The sequence below is a fragment of the Dreissena polymorpha genome, chromosome 16 (genome assembly GCF_020536995.1).
Source record: "Dreissena polymorpha isolate Duluth1 chromosome 16, UMN_Dpol_1.0, whole genome shotgun sequence".
In the NCBI taxonomy this organism is placed as follows: domain Eukaryota; kingdom Metazoa; phylum Mollusca; class Bivalvia; order Myida; family Dreissenidae; genus Dreissena; species Dreissena polymorpha.
Window position 1 is genome coordinate 9,947,923 of NC_068370.1, and position 21,565 is coordinate 9,969,487.

The window sequence follows — 21,565 nt, forward strand, 5'->3', positions numbered from 1 at the left end:
CGACATCGAGAAAAACAATATACAAACACTAGAATTTTGAATAAAATTGTTAATCCAGTACCGCATGTTGTCCTATTTCTACTTGTTGTCTACGGGGGGCATAACAAGTCTGATTTCTGAATAGTTACAGGGACTCACTTTTTTTGCTGTACAGATGCATATAGCTTTGAAGGTTGTAATAAATTTACAACATGTAGCTAGCAATGACTTTTTTCCTTTTATATCTGTAATCCTTCTTTAATGCATGATTGATTTTTATCTTACCCATTTGAGATACAACGCTGATCCAATGAAATAATCTGTGACACAGATATTGGTTGGATCTGTGCATCCTGTCACTGAACAGGACATCACTTTAATACGGGCTAGAGACAAGATTGCCGAGACATATGCAAAACAGACAGCGGAACCTATCAAGTGCACACTGTCTGCCTCAGTCTTTAGCCTTTGAATGCCAGGACAAGGGTCATCATCTGCAGACTCTTCTTCTGCATCAGCATCATCATCACAACCATCTTTTCCAAATGCCTCTTCTTCAAATGCTGCTTCCTCATAGTTTTGGTTAACATCATCTGGTCTGAAAAAAAATCGGCATTAAACCTAAAAATTCATTTATCATTTTATCGAATCTGGAACTTAAGTTCTGCAGGAAAAGCCTATAAGATAACTAACATATTATACATGTTTGTATACATTTGTTAAATATGTAATGTTTAAGGTTTTACTCAATATTGAATTAGGCAAATACATTCCCTTTATTATACATTTGTTTTCAAAATCTCACAATCAATCTTATTTATTATTTTGAAAGTTTGTCTATATCATTTTATTTGGCGTCTCATCTGGATCCAAACTGTTTGCTATTTTGATAGTATTCTTTGAAAAACAAATCGAAGAAAATGCTTATTTTAGAAATTCAGCAGACAACATTTTAGCAGACGACAAATTTCCCAGTATGCAAAGGGTTAAAATTCATAAGCAATCTAAGTAAGTTTTATCTTGCCTCTCTGCTTCACTGGAAATGGAAGATATTCCAGATACTGGAGGTTCAAAAACAGATGGTCTTGTTTTGAATGGAGTGCTTGTTGTAGCTTTCTGTTCTACTTTCTTCCCACAGCTGGAAAAACTGAAAACAAACATTATGACAAACATGAAAATTCTTGCAACACATGTTGTATTGAATAAATGAAAATGGTTTGGAAGATTATCATCGTTATTCTTTGTTCGCTGTATATATTCAAACTATCTAATAATATGTAATATATACGTACAAATACATGGAAATAACATTTCTTCACCTAAAACAAGAATAATAGAAAAGTAAACAACACTAGATCTAGTCACTATTTTTATTCGTACTCGTACTCGTAGGCTACTCACTGATCTAAAAGAAAACGGGCAGTTTCCTCGTTCGATCGAAATTTGTGCTGCCTTTGAAAGTCTCTCCACCTTACAACTTCACTTCCAATAGTAATACGGCCAAGATTATACGATGTTTTCGCATCCTTTCTGCGTTTCGATTTTTCTTCAATCGATAGTGTACGCTTTCTCTTTGCAATTGACGCCATTTTTGTTTTGAATGTCTGGCCTCTTCACCTTTGACTTGCTCACGTGATACACAATGTCTTGTGCCGACCAATCAAAATTTGTTGCCGGAAAATCGGCCGGAATCGCTCGGCATGATTTAGTAAACAGCGATGTAAATAAACTGATTGTTTGTAAACACGATTGACTTGGAGGACACTGTATTTTGAGCTCAAAACAAGTTGTATTGCTCATATTTTTATGGTAATGTCCAATAGCATATATATATTGTTTTTTAATAACCTTTATACATAAAATAAGGAAAAGATATTTAAAAATCGGTAAATAATTACGGATCGTCACCTTTATAGTGCCTTTAAGCATTAGCACGATGATAATTGATACTGTTAATAATCGAATCAAATAGCAATGCCCGACAAACCACTAAAACAGGTTTGTTCGAAGAACGCGCCTATAAATACGGATACTTTTCGTGTGGCCGGTTGACTCATATGTTTAAATTTCACTTCCATTCTTCTTTTGGTTTTCTGTTTTGTATCTATAGGTTTATGACCAGCAATATGTTATAATGTAAAATAAGCCGCGAAAACTCCCCGTAACATCCCGTACTGCGTGTGATGCAGCTAAGAACTGCACAGAAAAAGACATTCGCTATCCTTGATCTCATTCATTAAACTATTTACGCCGTATATCTTTTTTAAAGATATTTCTTGTTTTACCTGTTCCAGTTATCCTTCATCAGGCAATATACCAAACAAGATATTCAAAAACTTTGTAAATCTTATTTGTTTTATATATTTGGATCTTTATCTTAAATATTAACTTGTTATGACCACCTTCACCTACACTTTAAAAAATGAAAAATATATAAATATAAGCTTGCTTTCTTAGTTCATTCTTATTTATTATTGTGTCTTATCTCGCACACGTATGTGTTTCAAATATTGTGTTAATAAATTCACATATGTTTGAAAACTGATTACCAAAACAATGTGTTATAGATGAATACCGCTTAAGTGGCACATGATTTTCGCAGATTTTTACCAACAAAATATTTGTTGCAGCCAGTTCATGTGTCAACGAGCACAAATTGTGAAAGATGGCTTGGAAAAGTGGGAATTCAAAGCGCCACCTTGCAACAAACAGCTGTTGAGTGTTTGCATTGATGGTAATAAATTAGCTTTATATGATTAGTAAATATATTTTTTGCTTAGTAAATATCTGCATTAACTTTTATTCAACAAAATAATGGGAGAATGTAGAATATAATCATCGTACCTTTCTGTTGGTGCATTGGTTTTTAGAGCCATGCATTTTCTTTTAATTTATAAAGGACATGATATTTCATATGTAATATCATAACCTGAGGATCAAAAAGAGTCCCACTTTTGTCAACTTACCCTGAAAATTAGGTTAAACAGGAAGATTACACATGTTTTAATTTATTAATGTGTCATATAATGAAAAAAAGCATTCTCTTTGCTCCATTATATTATTTTGTATGAAAAGTTGTTTTTCAGTGTCATAATGTGATTGTATATTAATGATGCATAAAACATGAATACTTTTCACTGTCAAACTATCGTTCTTGCAATTTTATTTTCAGAAATAGAATATTTTTGTGCACACTTAATCTAGTGAATATATGCTTTTCTTATTACAAACAAATGTTGTTTTTTTAAGTAAATTATGAATAAATTTTACTTTCTTTCCAGACTGCCGAAAGTTTGGTCAGGAAAAAGCATCCCACAATGTTGTGACAGCCCCATGTTTCAGTATTTCGAGACTACGTGAGACGCAGACTTCTGATTCATGGAGTGCGTCAAACATATCTGTGCGACTCACTCCGCTGTCAGACCAGCACGGCATAATAAAATAGATTTCATGCGATGTTTACAAACGGTGGCTGCATGAGACCTGCGTCTAAAATCCTACATCCCAAGATAGCTTTGTGTGTGATGTTTGTATAACACAATGTAGTTGATGTATTGAAACTAAAACTAAATCAAGGTCAACTACAATTTAAAAAAAAAAAAAAAATACTAAAACTTAACTACATGTACAACTTCAAATAAAAAAAAATACTAAAAAGTAAAGATGAGCACTAAAATTTTGTGTGTACATGGTTTACCTCCATAAATAGTTTGGAAATGCATATTTATTTAAATTATAGAACAACAAAGTAAATGTTGAAAATGGTTTATGATAGTTCTATGTATATTGTTAAATCACTCATTTTAGGGCAATTATAATTTTTTGTTTAAAAAGGCAATCTTACTGAACATTTGCGGATTTTAGGTGATAATGATACTGATTTTAAGGTGATGCCATGTTTTATACAGTTAACTTGAATGTACAGATATTTTTCAATTCATTGCTTTGTAACTGAATCGATGTAATTTTTACCACCTTCCTGTAACTTTTAATTTAGTGTTTTGTTGGAAATTGAGATTTTCATGTTAAAAAGTATGCATTATTCAAGAAAGATTAAATCAAAGACAAATGTTGATACCTGCACATTGATAATATTTCATTCACTATGTGTGTAATTTCCTATCCTTGACATGAAAAAGTAATCATGTAAGAAACAAAAATTTGTTTGCAGCTGGTTGTTACTGCATGTGTAATTTCTATTCAAAATGATGGTTTTAATAACATGTGATTCAATGAGAAATGCATTTCTCATTTTGACCGGTTAATAATGGATAATCAGAGGAAATATAAAAATCATCAATTTACATTATGAAGTATTAATGACACCATGTTATTCGGGTACAGACAACTGTAACATTTCTTAATTTATATATGAATCATATTTACTATATGTGCCCATGCATACATGTTGATTATTGTTGATGTCTTAATAAACCAAGAGTATAATATCAATATGTGTTGTTGCTCGAAAATATGTTTTTGAAGCAGGAAGTGCTTTGGGCTCGATTAATGTGAGAACTCCACAAAATATTAATAAAATCCTTCTGTGCGTTTTATTTCTGAAAACAGAAGTAGCCAGTTGGTATTACACATCTCCTAAACAAGTACAGCACAATAAAACTTGAAGGTCTATAATCCTAAACTTTTTATAACATCTTATCCACACAAAAATATTGATGATTGTGGTGCTCAGATTGCAAAACCAACTGTTTGGCAAAATAATGCAGATGGTTAGATTATGATAAGTGCCAGAAAAAAGAATAACTATGTAGATAATAATTGATATGATAATCATTGCTTGACAGAATCACAATTGACATTAATATTTATTTATGTGATGATGTATTTCAAGAGTGCCTTAAGATTCCAAGAACATATTGACTTAAAATAAATTAACCCGATGGCAGAAATGACTTATCATTTCATGTTCACCTGATAAACTTCAACTATATTTTGCCCTAGGTCAGTAACTGACTAAAGATATGCTAACATAATACTGATGACTGATGAGTCTGTTGTGTCTTATATTATCAATGCTATTTAAAATGTTAAGTCCATTTCAACCTTAAGACTAATAATAACAAGCAAATTCGTTAAATTGATATCCCCCGCCAAAGAAATGTTGATTATTGATGGGTGCAGAACTAACAGAAAAGTTTATTTGAAGGGTTGTACCCTTTCTCACTTATTTAAAAGTTACAACATAAAAAACAACAATGGGCAATAACTCTTATTTAAGAAAGTGTAGGGTTACATATTTTTTGCATGACACTTCTCCTCATTGATATCTTAACATCCATTAAATTTCATCTTTAAATCGTGTATAGTTTCTACGATATAGCCCTGAAAAGTAACATCAGACATGTACATATGTACTAGGGTTATGTTTCTTGTGCATGGCACTTATTCTCATTGACAATTATACACCCATGAAATTTCATTTTTAAATCTTGTATTTATAGTTTCTGAGATATAGCCCTGAAAAGTTACATCATACAAAAACGACAAAGGGACATAACTCTTATTTAAGAAAGTGAAGGGTTATGGTTCATATGCATGGTTCTATTTATGAGATTTAGCCCTGAAAAGTTACATCATACAATAACAAGAAAGGGCAATAATCGTTATGTAAGAAAGTGTACGGTTATGGTTCTTGTGCATTGATAAACACCCATGAAGTTTCATTTTAAAATCTTGTATAGTATCTGAGATATAGTAATAGTTACATCATACAAAAACAACAAAGAGCAATAACTCTTATTTCAGAAAGCGACGGGTTATGGTTCTTGTGCATGGCACCTATCCTCAGCGATATTTATACACCCATAAAGTTTCATGTTGAAAACTTATATTGAGTTTCTGAGATAAAGCCCTGAAAAGTTTGTGAGAGACTGCACTGACAGACAAACCGACGGTACGTTTTAGTATATTTAGCGTACCCGGGGTACATTAAAGTATACTTAAGAGTACCCGGGGTACTTTTAAGCACTACCTGAGCCGAACCGACAAAGACCAATCGAGCTTATTGACAGACTAAATAAATGATGATAGTGGTAACTATGATTGTGTGAAATATATTATAATACAATAATTTTCCTGAGTTGAGTGTACATGTGAATTAGCTAAAATAATGATAAAAACAGCGATTGGGATTATACATTTCTGGAACTGAATTTTGTTTATATTCAGTTTTTCAAATTTTTTATCTGAAATAATATATATATAATTTGAAAATATTTTCTTAAATCAATGTTATATCTTTGTACTAAAACACTGCAACACTGTAAATTACGCATAAAAATATTTATTTATAACGTAATGCATGTACATCATCGATAAATATAACATTTGAAACGAAAATCGTTTTAAAATTCAAATGTTTGCATGGTGTTAGAACTACTGTTTTGATATCTTTGCTGTGAACAACGTGTTTACGTTCAACGTCCGAAAAAAAGATGTCCGAAAATAACTGCAAGGTGTTAAAACGCGAAATTAAGTTTAATTGAAACAACCATGCGTTAAATATTATTTTTCATCAATCTGACATTTTTCTCGGCGACTGATCTGAGCAATCTCACGGGGGGTACTGTGAGAATCGTCAGATTTCCGGTTTATCTGACAGATTTCGCGATCTGACAATATTCGGCCTCACCAGTTAATAATATTTATTACTTAAAACAATTTTAGAATAAATACCGTCAAGTAGATACTTTTTTTAATTTTTTTTTTTCAATTTTGATATTTAATTCATTTTTTTCCTCAATTAAAAAATAGATTTTCAACATTATGAATAAATCTGAAGGAAAAGCGACTCTTGAGACGAGTGTTTTGATTGGCTGTTCAGAAAATTTGTACGTACAAAAATGTACGTCGAAGTACAAATTGTACTTCGACGTACAAATATATACGTCGAAGTGTATTTCATATTTGTACGTCGAAGTACAATTTTTGTACGCCGACGTATATATTGTACGTCGACGTACATTTCTCTTTTTACCTAGTAGGTCTTGTTGACTTTCGACCCAAATGGTACGCCATAATTGGACAGCTACATTTGCATTATTTAGGTAAATACACATGTATACTGGCAATATGGAGTGACTTAACCCGATAATTAATGAAGGGATGTGTGTTCCTGCGTTAAGTGTGACACATTTGACAAATTGTTTAAAAGACAGCGAAATCAACATTTCCACATTTTTGGGTGCAAATTAAAAAATATATATATATCAGTTTATCAAATGCTTTTCAGCTTATCGTCGCAGGATGTGGTCAAAGAAAACCATAGAATATCTTTCGGTCAAACAAAGTCAAACACGATGACATCATTTGTAATACATTGAAAACATATATTTTTGTAATTTATACTAAACGGCGTGGTATATATAACCACAAGCTATTATTCATAGGTGACGTTATGCACATGATTATAGCAACATCTAGTCCATGATGTATATTGTTAGTGTGTTTCTAAATTTTCGGACACTGTATTTTTGGAATATTTTTTAGTACTAGTAGTATAGTGACCGCGACTCCGGTCATAAATTTGTGTTAGTGTTCGCTCAGATTAAGTGCATTGTATCTTTTGTAGCAAAGTTCACAATTAAATATTTTTATTGTTGTCACAATGTCTTCTGGTCGATTCGCTAATCTTTCGGAAGAATTATATTTTTGACGTAACAAAGCTAAATATTTGTCTTTGGTGTATTACAAAGTGCGCATGCTTATATTCAGAATAATAATACAAGAAATAGAAGAGATCACTGAGTGCCTCCTCGTATTATAGTGATTGATCTCCTAGTCAGTTCTAAAAAAGTTAACGAATCACATCCTTCGGCTTCTGTTCTATTAACGTGTTAGCGCCTACTGTTCGATCAAGACAATGCAAGGAGGCTCTTAGTTATCTCTACTATTTCTTGTGTCGCGAGGCTTCGAACACCTTAACCACTTGCCCTGTGGTGTTCGTGCTGAGCATCCAATCATTTTGGCATGTTCCTGTCTTTATTTCGAAGGCAAACACAATAAAGTAAATGAAAGCAACACATAAAATGACGTCATGAAAATAAACAATATGGTGTCCCTATAATGCGCGAATTTGTTGTATTTCAAGGCTGACTACAAACACACAATTTCAAATGGAGTACTTTTTCGTTGATGCGGTTATGATGAAGGCATAAAAATAAGAAATGTACTAGACATCGCATTGGGCGTATGACTCGATCATAGCATTCCGCGTTCATTTTGTAACCTTATATAGTGGAATCTAGAGTGTACGAATCGCAATTAAATACGAAGTGATGGTGTTCGTAAAGTAACGAACAACTGCAACGGTCCCATCATTTAGCATTCTTTATTCAATTGAAAAAAGATGCGCTTATCCGAATCAAGTTTATGCGGAAGATAACGTTTTTTTAGAAACGATTTCCACGATGTTATACACCTAAGCATTTTAGAAACATCAATCATACTCTCGAGTTATCAAGTGTGAACGTGGAGGATTTGACATCGAGAGACACAAAATCTGAAAGGAAGTGCATAATACTCGCCAAGCATCACACAACCAAAATTAACATACTATACGATAATATGGACGCTGTTAACTACAAATAAAAGCTGTATAATATCTTTAAATAATAATTCTATGTATTTATATCCAGTTATTTAAGTCATATTGCTTTAGATGTACACAGTTTTGGTTTCGACTTAAGGTCATATTTATAGAGATACTGAAAATATAAAGTCAGACATGTACACGTACAAGTACACAAAGAAGCGATTATTCGAAAATGCGAGTATACGAATAATCTTGACTATCGAAAGACTATTCTTAATAAAATCGACTGTATCAAATATTATAGAATTTAATAAAATTGAATACACACATAATCGCATACAAGTTTCAAGTCTTTTATTTTGACTGCATGTTCCTAAACTTGATTACCTGAAAGTAAATAAATTAGAAACTAGAAAACAACATGCACATGTATTAAGGATTAGTTTAATAATATGTTTAATTAATCGTGACAATATAACATCCAAAAATACAATTAAAATTGAATTCGATTCCACCCAAAGTGAATTGAATAACAAACATAGTAATTTATCCGAAGAATATCAGGAACAAGCATGCTTATAAAATACGTTTGTTCAAACAGTTTATATTGCATGGCAAAACAAGCTAGAAAAAGACTAATGTAGATTTTTATCAACAAGTACAAAAACAGATGATTCGTTAGTTTAAAATAAAAGCGAATATTCGAATTCTCACCCAATTCTGTAATCACACACAGGGCTCTGGAAGTGGCAGCAAATCCAACCCCACCATCCACATCTTGCTACCCAACATTCTGACTTGCTACAGATTTCCGCGCAACGACACCATGCTAAAATCAACTTAATTAATATAGACTGTGACGCGTAACGATAATTTGTCAAAGTATAAAACTCAGTGCATTAAAATTTCCGCCTATTTGATATGTCTGCCTTTTCCAAACGCGTTTTCTTATATGACCCGACGTTAACAGTGCGATGAATTGACAACAAAGAATAGCCAGCCAGCCAGACGGACAATTAAACACCTTATTTTAGTACATATAATCATGAAAATAAAGTGTAATATCTAATATTAATAATAAATGGTTATTCTCCATAAATGTTATTTACTTGCAAGTACGTACTGGTATACTGCTATATAAGTTTTTCTTATAGTATTATAACTGTTTAAAGAGATCGTTATAACGATCCGATTTATAAAGTAGAAAATGTGGTAATTAAAATTTTTACAGTTTCAATGCTAGCAATGTTCTTCCTGACTCTACAAAGTTATGATAATACAACTGGTAACTATAAAATTTAAAACAAAATGACGCCGCATGCGGGTCATTACCCCGTTCCAGCTCGGCCGATATGATATATTTAGTCGCTGTCGAATTTTCTATAGTTGATAAGAATCCGATTGTTATAAAATGGCGTGGTTAATAAAATTAAGCCATGTATCAATCAATTAAACAATCTGAAAAAAACGAAAATACAATTGTACAAATGAAAATACTAAATAAAACTGAAACTGTAGACGAGAAACGATGCATACATGGATTGAGGCTGAGACATAGCTTGAAAAGGGAGTCATCAAATACAATTTAATTTACGACACGCTTACGTCAATGACAACTTAATTTGTATGTTTCGTACAATGTAATTCTTACAATATGCACTTCAATTCCATTTCTCCTATCCATTAATCTTAATTTAAACCGCCATACTTTGAAAACAAAATTTTATTCCTAATGAAGTTTCCAAGTATGTACGGCTAATTTAAAATCACAAATATGTTTTAAATTGTGTCGATTCTATCTATCTATCTTTTAATACTGCCGGACTCCCCTCGTGGGTATTACTAGCAGGTGCGCGTGTCAGTGCAAAATAAAAGGGTTTACAAGCATTGAAAGGGAGACTTCAAAGCATGAAAGTGAGGTGAAGATAAAAGTGTGATAGTGTTAAACAAAAATAAACATATTTATAGGTTAAACGTTGTTGCAAAACACTGTTTTGTGCATTCAGGGACGACTGGGGAGTAGAGTGGGGCTAAGACAACGCTTAAACTGATGTACAACTGAGGCAGGTAGGCCGTTCCAAAGAACTACGGTGTAAGGAAAAAAGAAATATTTAAAGTAGTTGGCTGATGTATGGGCTTGTTTGAATGAGAGTGGGTGCATATGACGAGTCATCCTCATAGACCTCTCAAGATATGATGGCGGCGAAATGGCCACCAAGCCATACACAATCTTGTAGAACATGGTCAGTCGGAAGAGGTCACGTTGGCCTTTTAATGTCTGCCAGCCAAGCTCAGTCTGCATACCGGTGACATTGCTGTAGAATGAGTAGTTGTTTTTCACCCATCGGATTGCTCTACGCTGTACTTTTTCTATTTTGTCAGTATTATATTTGGTATGTGGGCTCCAGACAGAGGACGCATATTCTACCTGGGGTCTAACTAAGGTCTTATATGCTACTTCTCTGATGTTTTCATTTTTAGTCTGTATATTCCTGCGGATTCTGATTTATTAGTTTAATATTTTTCTGTTAGATCAACCATTTCATCCAGATCGTTTTCCCAAATATTCAGAGAGTCCATCTCAAATAAGTTGTGTTTTGTCAAAGAAATCACCTAACTAGAGATCCGTCATAAATTGCTTATTATTGGAATGAAACTACAAGTTCCGAAAGCTGGTTTGGAAGTTAATTTTAGCGGACAAAAAATAGGATAATATGTATGATATACGATAAGATACGTCAGACATGGACCGGACTTCTATAATCGGCAACAGCCTTATTACGGCCCTTGGGCCAAAGGTATCCTTCTTTCCTATTGGTTTGTGAATTCCTATTAGTTCGTGAATTTTTTTGTGACGCAATAATAAAAACATCCGTGCGTCGCACGTGTCCGAATTCAATACTAGTATATCCGGAAGATTTTGCACTCTCGGTAAAAGTGAAAAATGAGGACAAAAAGGTAATATTTTGCTTTTTCTTACTGTATACACATTCATATAATTGCAATTTGCACTGAAATAACTGAGAAAATAACAGTATACCTTAAATATTACGCTTATTTAGGTTTTACATCTGCCCCAGACTTTTGTTTACAATGTCAAGGTAACGTGACTAAAACAATATCGACTAAAGTCGACGTTTTTGTAAAGTAGAGGCCCGTAACGGGGGAAATGGAAAGTTGAACGCAAACTGATTAATATCCAATTAACGTCGCGTGTTTTTAACGTTGTAGGCAGTTCCTCAAAAATATCATGGAAAATATAAAAACTATAGGCCTGACATACTGCTTAAAGCAGTTGAAGAAGTAAAGTTGAAAAAAATATCCATCCCTCGTGTTGCTCTTCAATACAACATTCCATACAAGACATTGCGTGATCGGATCAGTGGTCGTGTGGATCCAAATAACTTCACGACTGAAACGATTTTCACTGAAGACGATGAACTGGGGTTGGTGGAACACACAGAAGACTCTGCCAGACTAGGGTACGGCTTCAGTAATACAGCCATGCAACATATGGCAGGCGAGTTGGCGCACCACCTTGGAAAACGCGCTACTGACAAGCCACTCAGTTACTGTTGGCTATATGGCTTTTTAAAAAGATGGGAGAGTAGAATATCCACACTGAAACCTTCAGCGTTGGATTCAAACAGAGCCAAACACTCAACTCCAGAAATTGCTGCCAAATATTTTGATAACCTCGAAGTGGCTATCGCGGAGTACGGGCTACCGGAGAGACCTGATTGCATATACAATCTGGACGAAACGGGCATCTCTCCTGAACATCGACTACCAAACGTTATCGCTCCAATCAAAGAGAAAGCGCAGGCGGTCACGTCGCCACGATCAGCAACAACAACATTGATCGCGTGCGCAAGCGCACCAGGACACCATCTGCCGCCATATTTTGTGTTTAAAGGTTTATTAAAATCTAAGCAAACTAAATTTTAATCCATATATGCTAAGCAAATGAGTTACATTCATAACTATGTAGTACAGTATTTATAAAACTAAAACATGCATTTAAAGTATAAGTCAGTCGCGTAAATCAATACATTGATGTTATTTAATTAATTGCAAAAGAATGTTAACTTTGAAACACAACATTAATGTACTATCTATTAATATTTAAACGCTGTAGTTATTTACATAAATAATTAATGCAGGAAAAAGGTCTAACGACAACTTGTCGAAAGAACTTACACCCGGTGCTGTTGTGACCATGTCGGAAACTGGTTGGTCGACCAATGCAACCTTCAAGGACTACCTCGAAAACCACTTTTTGAAGTACGTCAATAGAGGAGACGGCAGCCAACCAGTACTTCTATTACTTGACGGGCACAGCACACACACTTCCCAAGAGATGGTGAAATGGGCCAGAGATCGACACATCCACCTGTTTTGTTTGCCAGCGCACACATCGCATGTCCTGCAACCCCTTGATGTCGGAGTGTTTGGGCCGTTCAAGCGCTTCTATTATAGCGAATGTGCTTCGTACATGAAGGCGAATCAAGGCAAGATCGTCACGAAATACGAAATAGCAGGCATTGCATGTAAGGCGTACTTGAAAGCCCTCTGTCCCTGGAACATAGTTTCCGCTTTTAGAAAAACCGGCGTGCATCCCCTGAACAAAAATGCTGTTCCGATGGAAAAGCTCTTGCCGTGTGAATCGTTCCGAGATGAGACACCAATGCTCAAGATGCAGTCGATACGCGCTGGCAAAGAGGCGGTGGATGAGTATCTTCGGGCGAAATCCGAATCTACCAGCACAACAGCCCCTTGCAAATGCAAATGCGGGAAGCAAAATTCCACAACCCCAAAACCGAAGCCTGGCGGGAAACTACTCACCAGTGATGCGCTCGAAATATACGACGCACAAAAGAAAAGCAAGGCACCATCATCATCCAGGACAAACCTGCCACAAACAAGCCCCAAACAATCTACAAGCGGTTAAATCATCAACCGAACCGACAATTCTGAAAGCGAGTCAGATATTGACGACACAGAAGTTTGCTGCGTTTGCGAGCGATTCACGCCCATCAATGTTGACAAGCGACCACACCTAAAGATATTCAACTGGGGACAGTGCGACGAGTGTGGACATTGGGTTCACTTGGAATTCTGTCATGCCAAGTCTGTTCTCAGACGAGGCGACAATTTTCTGTGCCCTAATTGCATTTAAATTGTCGATGTTGTTTATCGTTGTTCAGTTGTTTTCTTACTGCAGACTTTTGTACCAACGAATCAAATCTTCATTTGTTCAATTTCATTAATTACTCACAGTTTGTGCATATTTGCTGTTTTTGCTGCTTAGTTACAATTGTGTTCACTGATTATTTATTTATTGAGACAATTATTACATTACATAATTGAGACTTGAACATCAGTGAATGATTTACAACCCAATGCCCCATTCTTGAGCCTCACAATTGAGCGCGTGCGCTCGACCAATAAAATTCACGAACCAATAGTAAACGTTCAGCAGATACAGACTTCCGACTGTCAACATATACATGTAAGTATATCGATGTTTAACAAGTTTGAGTTCAAAATTTTCGGTTTATTTGCGTTTTACGGATGTTTTTAGTTCTAGATCTCATCATCTCCAATTTGAATTAATATTTAAGTTGCGCATGCGCAATTTCGAACGCTTAGGTGGCCGAACCAACAGGAAAAGTGGCTAGTTGGTCAATTTAAGACGTTCGGCCAAGCCCTTCCGTATGTTATTTTCTAAGTATTTGTTCTTGATAATTAGACAATAATATGTATAGACTAATACGACTCAGCTTATACGAAACATGATTTGAATGTTTTTGTTGCATTTATAACTGTGAATAAATAAAACCTACATAATAATTTGTATTTTATTTCGGCTTGAGTCAGGTATGAATATCTTTGCGATAGGGTGTGGAAAGTCACAGTTGCACATATATTCTTAATATATTTTGACATATTTTAATTAATAAATTAATGAAGGGACCGAGAGAAAAAAAACTTCGTTAAATCGCATGTTTCGGTCTATAGTTATATCGTTAAATTGCCTCTTTCAATACAATATTTCGACTGCAATATATCACAAATTTTAATAAGTCCATAATAACAATTGTAATAATAACATCGATTTAAAGAAGGAAACTAAAAATTAAGACACATATCATTGAAATGGCATACCTTCTGCCTTCTGCACTAAACTCCCTGAGAGGATGCACACAACCATGAGGACAACCAATATCCGGACAGACGACATTGTTCTGGTTATGATGTTATTAAATCCCGAATTCTGTGAAAAAAGAAAACATCAGCAATGTAAATTTATTATCATTTTCGTTTTTAAATACAATAAATATTAAATGTTTTCTTCAAAATTAATCATAAATTACATATTTTTTTTATTGTTATAACTAACGACAGAGGTTTGAAATATGTTATTTGTTGTAAAATGATTCTACTTCATTTCCTTATCTTATTGTGCGAGGCGCAAAAATGTCAGCATCAATAGCTCAGATGGTAAGCCAGATTCGCACCACGCTGAAGAACAGAGTCTGTCTGTAGTATTTTTAGATAATTATTTTAGGTCAAAATATTAAATAAAACAAGTATTTTAATGAAATGTTAATTGAAGCGATTTTATTTTATTTTATGTTTCATGCACAGAAAAGAATCGATATGTCGTCCGGTCTTTATTCTGAGCATTTTGGCAGAACACCATTGTGTACGCCTGCACATTCTCAAGAACTGTCATCCGATGACTACAGTGGCCAGGTTGAAGATGCAAGTAATGCCGTAAAGAAAAACCGCATTGGGTCCTTCGTTTTTGGGCAGCCTGTGGAATCAAGCAGTGACTCCAATGACGATGATGATAGTTATGACGGTGATGCGTTTTCACAGGATAATAGCATCCGACGTTTCCATGAACCTGGCTGTGGGTGTGCTAAGAAATGCCACGAGAAATATGATGCCTCCCTAATCAGAACGCACATTCTTGAAACGCGGGAAATGACGAGGGAAGAAAAGGAAATGTACATTAAAGGCTGTTTGTCCGAAGGTCCCACAAATGACTCTACAAAGCGTGGGAAAAAGAGAATGCAAATTCGTGGCAAATACACTTACCGCGGTCAGGAAATATGTGCATACACGCTCAGATTGTTATTTGACAAAGGACGCTGTGCATTAAAATCAATAAGGCAGTCATTGAACAAGACCGGTCCGGGACCACGCCGGCATGGAAATACTGGTAGGAAACCACAACATGCTCTGGTATTCACAGATGTCGAGCGTGTGGTCCAATTCTTCTGCAACATTGCGGAAGAATTCGGAATTCCACAACCTGCAGCTCCTCTCTCCGAGAGACGATACGGCACCGATATACCTACACAGCGGTACAACGAAAATGAACATGCATAAGCTGTACAAAGCAAGCTGTCAAGAGGCTGATGTGCATTTGATTTGAAAAAAGCTCCTTTCAGTCAATAGGATTGCCTGCAAGATGAGGTCATAATATTTCGCATCGTTAAGAAAAGTCCATATTTTTGGAATGAGAATTGATGGACAATCACGTCAATTGAATGTTCTTATCGACAAAAATGAGAGCATCGGTGCAGATGGAGCTAATGCACAGGGACCAAACGCTGTCATCTCGATGATAGACTACGTGCTCAACACCCATGGATGTGAAGACCTCTCGTGCACAATACACGCTGATAATTGTCCGGGTGAGTTAAATTTCCATTGTGATCATTATAATTTCATATTGCGTTTAAATCATAATATAACGATAATATTGTAATCATTTCATTGGTTATATTTATCGTGATAATAATAACGCGAATCATAAATGATCAAAACATATTACAGTGATTTTAAAATGAATGGTTATTGAAGTGTGCTGATTATGACGACGACGACAACGATGGTGGTAAAGAAGATGATGATAATAATGGTGATGTTGATGTTGATGACGATGAAGATGATTACTATAAAGTAAACGATGACTGATGAATATGATCTTGATCAAAGTTATTGTTGTTGCTTTCAAGTCAAAACAAAAATCAGTTTTTGCTCGGGTACTTCGCATGGCGAGTCCTGACACGGCGTCACACTTCAATCGAATATATGATGCAGGTTCCGGGTCATTCACGATTCGGTTCGCCCATATTAAAAAAGCTGTACAGGTAATTAACCTTATCGTTGTTATAAGTTAACATTTATTATATTAATAACGATTACTTAAATATTTTACTATTAAAAAAAACAACAACATTAGCTTTACAAGTTGTATTTGCAACATAAATATACAAGATGATAATAAGTAGTATTATTGATGATATCAGAATAAATTACACGGTAAATGGTATCATTACATGTACTCCCTTAAAACATGTTATGCATGGTTTGTTTTAGTTATTTTATTGAACATGCGCTTCAGACGCTCTGAGTGTGACAGCATTCAGCAGCTAGAGGATATTATCAACAAGTCGTCTACTGCATAAATAACGTTGCTTCAAAAATCATCTATCCAATCATCTTTGTTTATATGTCCAATTGTTTTCTGTTATTCAGGAACAATTAATTCAATTTTTTTCATTCTAAGATAAAGTATGATACAGAATAAATTTTCAACAAAATAAAAATATAATTTAAAAAATATTATCATTATAAGCAAATTACACTGGTTAATAAAGACTCACCTTCGTCGTGGCTCGGAGGATTCTGAGCATTCAATAATGAAGCCAAAATGCAGACGTTTATATACCTGAAGTATAATTGAATTTCCCTCCATTAATCTAGATCCTATATGGCAATTAAACGTGCACATAATCACATTAAAAGCTTCATTAGCAACATGCACAGAATTATCGTATCGTGCAGATTATATTTAATCAAGTATAAACAGATTATCTTTATATTCGGTTAATTCAAAAGTAGGTGTCATACACGTTGTGCGTGTATAAAATAACGCCAGATGACTGTGTAACTCTAGAATTGAATGCACATTATATGTTTATTTATACGTTTGCTTTCAACCTCTTAAGACAAGTGATTTCAGGTTCGTATTGACACTAACTTGGAAGAAATTTCGTGTTTGTATTGTTGGTAATAAAAACACTTTCAATAATTGGTACCTATAAATATCCCGTTATGTTAATTAATACAACTTCTTGTGTTCTGTATAAATCAACATTGGTGCGTTATTCACAAGTGTTCATTATTATGTTTATGTCGTTTTTATGACTAGTGACAATGCCATGGGCCATCCGTGCAAGCATTTGTTTTAATGAATGAAGTCACGTTCATCCGTCATAACGTATTCCAATTATTAAAACAAATACTGGCTCTCAAAACAACATCCGTCGCAAATAATGTGTGCATTGCACATAACGCTGTATTTGTGTGTTTAAATAAAGCCAGAACGGTTTTGCAAAATGTTGATATATTAAAGTACGGATTGTATTTCCTTGTTGTTTTAACATATAGTTTTAAAATGTTCATTATCGAAATTTGAAATAAACTAGCAGGATGATACGGATTGTATTACATGTGCAGTTTGTACAGAATTTTAAAAGAAGTAAAGTAAAATGTCAAGTGCATACCGGTAAGCAGGAGATATATTATCAAAGTACTGATATTATTGGTGTGACGATGCTTTTGAAGAGGATTGATATAAAAGCATCTATTTAAGTTTATCTACATAACCACAAGGTGTATGTGGGTACGAACATTTTTGGTAGGAAAAAATGGGTACGAAAATTTTGGTACAAAAATTATGCCAAAAAAAAAAATAAGGACGTAAAAAGATTTGTTTAAGAAAAAAATTTGGGTACGAAAAAAAATTTGGTAACAAGCAAAACTTTGGGTACGAAAAAAAATTGGGTACGAACAGAATTGGGTACGAAAAATGTAGGGTACGAAAAAAAAATTGGGGGTACGAGGAAGTAGTACCCGAGGGGAACTTGATCCTTTCAGCGAAACTGAGAGGCGGGTTACATTCTCGATCAAATATAACAAGAAATATCTTTAAAAAGGTATTCGACTTGTATTTTCTTTACCATTTATCTTAAAAAACTGTCTGTTACAGTAAAACGTGTGTGGGTTATAACATTACGTTTCAGCATATAAATTCAAAACTTGACATGCTCTTTAATTACACCATGCTCTTTAATTTTACATGTATATCATACCAAACTTTATATTTCGTTGTTTCCTTTCCTAAGTTAATTATGCTATGTGTACGGACGTGTTTTCACAATCCCATGTGCATGAGCATATACTTTTTCTCTTTTGATTATTGTTCTTTTTCTCTGATTTAGTAAGCTTAGGCATGTTTGTTCGTTAAGCACGGCAATAATTTCATGATGATTCCCGATCGAAAGTGGGTATGAGCACATAGTCGTAAGAGCACTTGAATACGTGAGTTCGCCCATGAACACATGGTAAGGTTTACTAAATCTCCGCGATATGACCTAATATGTGTTTAAAACAGAAAACAATATCCAACAAACGAATGAATTGTCAAACATAGTATGTGCACTGATGTGGCTCTGTAATTAATGTTTGAAAAGTTTATAAAATATGCAAAATGAGGAAGCACGCAGAAGAGCGAGTATCACAGATATGATTTTTTTTTTGAATCAGAGTTTATTTACAGGTCCTACCGGCCTCTTCACGAGGTCTTTGAGGTTCGACCTGTTCACAGATATGATACGGCTAATATGCTGTTTATATACCATAGTCGCTAAAACGTTTACAAATGGCAGGTTCGAAATAATTCGTTTTCTTTACACTCATGATCGCGTTGAAAGTTAATTATACATGTTTTAATTCGCAATTTATTTACTGAATCACGACAAATGTCAAATACAATACAGAAAATGCATAGTTGTTTCATTGATCTATAGACATATAATGGATTGAATATAACTGATTTAAAATTAACGTTTTCAAACTATTATTAAATCTTTTCCCAGAATATGCTGTCTTATTTATAGCTGAGCTTCCTATACCTTTATCAATGATAATCAGCGAGGTATGCCGATTGAGAAAATCGAGCTATCTCAATCGGACTGGCTCGGTCTTTTACATAGGTTGCCATTGTGAAGAATTTTTTTAATGAAATGATAACTTAGACGATGCTTCGCAGCATCGTCAATAAGCGCACTGATTTAATAGGATTTGTGTGTATGGTGTTAGCAGACAGCAGGTGTGAACATAACGTACTTAATGATGCGTTGAATTGTCTTTGTAAGACGGGTTCTTGCAAAACGTGCTTCTTGTCTGCATTTAAAATAGAATGTTAATCATATAAGCGGATAAGATATTTTGCTATACGATTACACAATGTACTTTTGTCATTCCTTCGTGCATTTAAATGTATTCAACAATTCCATATAATCATAATCATATGTGTCTTGTTCTGTGAAAGCTGGGCATAATGCATGTGCGTAAAGTGTCGTCCCAGATAAGCCTGTGCAGTCCGCACAGGCTAATCAGGGAAGACACTTTCCGCCTAAACTTGATTTTCTGTAAGGAGGGACTTCCTTGAAACTAAAAATACCATTACAGCGGAAAGTGTCGTCCCTGATTAGCCTGTGCGGACTGCACAGGCTAATCTGGGACGACACTTTACGCACATGAATGAAGCCCAGTTTTCTCAGAACAAGACACATATATTTATAGTGGTTTGTATTATAAGCGTGACTTCATCTATAATAGGACTACTCATTTACACTCGTGTTTAATTATTTTTATAATCAATTTTAATTTGCATTATTTATCGTTAAAATATGGCCTGAGAGATATGCGTTTCTTAGTTTCGGATTAAAGTATTTTGCTATATGTATTTATATCTATTTAGGAATGATACTTGAATATAAAAACTTGTCGAAATGCATAGCTCCCATATCGCATTTGAAACTTTCACCTGATAACAGAAGAATACTATCACACTATCCTTGAAGACATCTTAAGAATAAATCAACAATTTTACTTCAATTAATTTGAAATTTCGACACTAAATCATATCAGGACGTAGAACATTGTTTGAATGGTCTGTTTACATTTTGCGTGTTCCATTTTACCACCGACATTTATTGCTTGACAATGTTATTACAGTGAAGCGATTAGTGTTCAAGACGGAAAAAGTCGCTCCATAAGTATTAAAGGCATGAAACAACTCTTTAAAAAAAAATGTGTACTTCTCTTTGATTATCAAATTATAATACATGAGCTGTGAACTATTTACATACTTAGAATACCATTACGTGGTGTATTGTACCACGCACAACCATACACACGCCAACAATAAAAACATATTTACTCGTCATTGAATTAGAAAATTAGAGGGAATCGGTAGCATAATTACGTTTGTAAGTGATAAATGCATTTGTTTGATTTTCTAATCATGTTTTTGTGTTGTTTCACTGACTTTGGTAAAATAATCTCACACGTCAAAAATAATCGGTTCTTGAATACATGCCTATTGTTGTAAACGATTGCACGAAAACCGCATACCCGTAAAAAACGTTGCCAAATTTGATCGGGCTAACGCATAGTTAATCTTGAGCATTTTCTTGCTAATACAAATGGTGTATTCGTTCGTGTGATTAAAAATATTTGTTTCCGCTCGCTTCTACATTTATATTTTGGTGTTTGCTACATACACTTCCATTACAAAATTTTGGATTACAATCCATACAAGTTAAAGCGGACAATACTGATCCTGTCATGCTCGAATGTCATGAATGTGACCAAACGAAAATGAGTATTGATGCTTCAAGACGCATTCTAGATTATCGCAAGCTTTCTTACTTAATATAAGCATTATCACACACACATACAATGGCGGAACCATGAGTTTTTTTAAAGAATTTGAAATATTACCTTAAACTCATATTGTATGATAAAAATGTAATGCTTTTAATCATTTAAATTGTTATTAGTCCTCTGAAATGAAGAGGTTATTACGTATATGTGATGTGCGCAATTAAGATGGTTAAGTTTATCATCAACCGTCATATAATTTAGTAATAACTGCAAATA

The 21,565-nt window shown here is 34.3% G+C and overlaps 1 long non-coding RNA gene across 1 annotated transcript; it reads right to left on the reverse strand.

The window, feature by feature from the left end:
• Window positions 1-8,866: 8,866 nt before the first annotated feature.
• LOC127861900 (uncharacterized) lies at window positions 8,867-14,815 on the reverse strand. The gene is made up of 3 exons (XR_008040357.1): window positions 14,702-14,815; window positions 9,248-9,362; window positions 8,867-8,920 (listed from the first exon to the last, which is right to left on the reverse strand). It is a non-coding gene; the product is annotated as an uncharacterized LOC127861900 (long non-coding RNA).
• Between the last annotated feature and the right edge of the window lie 6,750 nt (window positions 14,816-21,565).